General features: G+C 36.5%; 1 non-coding gene across 1 annotated transcript; it reads left to right on the forward strand.

Moving 5' to 3' along the window:
* The first annotated feature begins 1115 nt into the window (after positions 1-1115).
* LOC121204056 (small nucleolar RNA R71) lies at positions 1116-1222 on the forward strand. The gene has a single exon (XR_005898984.1). It is a non-coding gene; the product is annotated as a small nucleolar RNA R71 (small nucleolar RNA).
* Positions 1223-3406: the final 2184 nt, after the last annotated feature.

The following is a 3406-nucleotide window of genomic DNA, read 5'->3' on the forward strand; positions in this document are numbered from 1 at the left end:
TAGATATTTCAATTTGTTGGGAAGCTTATTCTGTACAATGGCTGATCAAACTGCGTTCAATTCCACATCTAAGCCTCATCCAACTTCCACTTATTTGTTAAAAGCTCCTTTAAAAATTTAACTACGTTCGGCATCTGTGAAAGAGCTTCAATAAACGGTAAGTTAATATGTAATTTCTTTAATAATTTAAGGAATTTACCAAATTGTTCGTCTGTGTGGTCTTTCCTTGTCACACTTGGATATGGCACACGAGGTTTATATTCTCTACTTACAGGTTTTTGTTCACTGTGGTCCACCTCATCCTTACCTTTACTTACCACAAGTCCTTGCCTCGATTCTGGTTTAAGGTCAACTAACCCTTCCTTATCTCGAACAGTAATTGCATTAAGCTACTCCCTTGGGTTAGTTTCAGTATTACTCGGCAAACTACCTTATGGTCAATCAGAAATCAATTTAGCAAGTTGGCCTATCTGAGTTTTGAGCCCTTGGATCGATGCTTGTTGATTCTTAAGTGCTGTTTCAAAATTCTAAAAACGAGTTTCTGACACCGAGATGAATTCCGTTAGCATCTCCTCAAGGTTTGGCTTATTTTCCTGCTAGTAAGGTGGTTGTTGAAAACCTGAGGGATGTTGTGGCCTTTGATTTCCTTGGCCACCCCACGAGAAGTTGGGATGGTTCCTCCAACTTGCATTATAAGTGTTACTGTATGGGTTATTTTGAGCTCTAGAATTATTATTACCCATATATTAGACTTGTTCCTCCTTGTTGCCAGGGTTGAATGATGGATAATCAAGGTTGTGCATTCCTCCATTTGAATCACACCTCATCACTGGATGTACCTGAGTAGAACCATATAAACCATCAATCTTTTTATTTAAAAGTTCTACCTGGTTTGATGGCATAGTGACCGCGTCGAGGTTGAAAACACCACCTGCTTTGTCAGTTTTGTTCTCATGACTTGCCACTGATAGTTATTCAATGGAATCTCTTCAATAAATTCGTAAGCCTCTTCAGGTGTTTTGTTGTTTAATGTTCCACTGGTGGCTGCGTCGATAAGTTGCCTTGTTGTGGGGTTCACACCGTTGTAAAACATCTGAACCTGCAACCATAAGGGTAACCCATGGTGAGTGCACCTTCTCAATAGGTCCTTGTATCTCTCCCATGCATCATAAAAAGTTTCTAGATCCATCTGCACAAAAGAAGAGATACCATTCCTCAATTTAGTAAAAATTGACCCTCATGGTAACGAGTTCAACCATTGTTTAGCTATGTTCCTCAAAGAAAAGGGAAACAACCAAAGGCGAATGGCATCATTAGAAACGCTTTGTTCCTCAATGAGTGTTTGGATCCTTATCCTGCAAACCATCAAACTAAACGAACTGTTGTATCATTTGAATCGTGTTAGGTTTCAGTTCAAAATTATTTGCAACAACAGCAGGTCTAACTATACTCGATTCAGTTCCTATTAAATTGGGTTTAGCATAATCATACATAGTACGAGAAGTAGGATTCTAATTTATTGGATCTACGGCAACCACAGGAAGTAGCTGATTATTTTTATTTTCAGCCATCCCCTCGGTTGTAGTTTGACTATCATCCTCTTGCCCTACCTCTATGTATCATAGGCTTCGCCTTATTTCTCTTCGGTTTCTGCGAGCTATGCTTTCCATCTCACTATCAAAAAGTAAAGATCCTGACTGATTTCTTCTAGTCATAAATTATAAAAACCCGTCAGAAGCAAATAAAAGAAATTTAGTAATATAAACAAAATTAAAATAAAATTTAACTTGCAATAAAATAAATGGCTAAAGTAATAAAAATTAAGCGTTCCTAATATCTTAATTCCCCGGCAACGGTGCCAAAAACTTGATGTGCGTGATAAGTTTTATATTTATGATTGATCGTACTTGAAAACTAACTATTATCTCGATAAAGGAAAGCACACCTATCGAGCAGTAGTATAGCTTATAGCAAGACCGGAATGTCGAACCCACAGGAACTAAAAGTACTAGTATTAACCTTGTTTTTATAATCTAGCCTAAAAATAAGGGGATTTTCTTTATCTAAACTAATTAACTAAACTAAGAATACACAGGAAGTAAATTGGGGAAATACTTTTAGGAAAACTGATTGATTTGGACAATACCCAAGGGAAAATCCACCTCAACTTCACTTGTTATTTGACTCTAAATTAGACGATTTATTCACTTGACTCGATCCGTAAAAATCCCTAATTTATATTATTATCTCTCTCGAGACTAACAACATCTAACCCTAGGTTGATTAATTGAAATCTCTTTCTAATTAAAACCCCTAGTGTTGCATTAACTCGATCTATGGATTCCCTTATTAGTTTTGACCTTAATCTGGTAGATTTATGCCGCCCTATGTCTAGGGGTGCAATCAACTCCGCTTAATTATGCTAGATCTACTCTTAGACAGAGACTTTTGCTCCTCTGAATAAGCACATCAATACTTGAATCAATATCCTGGAATATTAAAGCAAGAATTAAGAACACATAATTAAGATCAAATCAAGTTTTTATCATATAATTCAGAAAATAATAACAAGATCCATCTTAGGTTTCACTTCCTTTAGGTATTTAGGGGATTTAGTTCATATGTGTAAAAGAAAACATCTTAGAAGAATAATGATAACAAAACATAAAGAAAACCCAAAAACTCCTAAAGGAAATTGAAGGGAGATCTTCAGTCTTGAAGGAGAATTCAACTTCTGAGATGAATCAATCGACTTTCTTCGAGTAATTCCTTGCCTCCTACTCCGTGTGTCCTCTAGGTGCCCTTCTAGGGTGTTTATATAGGCTTTAGAATGCTTCCAGACCCTAAAAAGTGGTCTTTTTGAATAGAACTAGACTTTGGCTCGACAGGGACACAACCGTGTGATACGCCCGTGTGAGGTGGCTTAGGCCGTGTTAGAGTCTGTTAAAAAGACACGGGCATATGGTCTACCTGTGTAAGGAAGTCCTGGCCGTGTTGATTTTCCACGTTGACCCATTTTCTATGTTTTTAGCCCATTTCTCGCTCTTTTTACTCTTCTATGCTCATCTAAGTATAAAACATGAAATTAAAGGATTAGGAGCATCGAATTCCACAAATCTAATGATAATTCATCCTTAAATGTGCTAAAAATTGGATAAAAATATGTATAAATTACAGCTTATCACTACGTTCCAGCTTTTCTTTTATTAATTATAAACTTATTTGGTCACGAAGTCATTCCACTATAGTATTGTGATTGAGCTCTGCCATTAAGAAAGCTACTTAATAAGTACTTGTCCAATGAACTTTTCATAAGCGTGTTACCCTCATAGGATATCCTTAATCTATTTGGGATAAATTCGTTCTCCTAATGTGGTCTTATTTTGTCTCATAGTAACCATTACAT

This window comes from Gossypium hirsutum, chromosome A07, assembly GCF_007990345.1.
Source record: "Gossypium hirsutum isolate 1008001.06 chromosome A07, Gossypium_hirsutum_v2.1, whole genome shotgun sequence".
NCBI classification, from domain to species: Eukaryota; Viridiplantae; Streptophyta; class Magnoliopsida; order Malvales; family Malvaceae; genus Gossypium; species Gossypium hirsutum.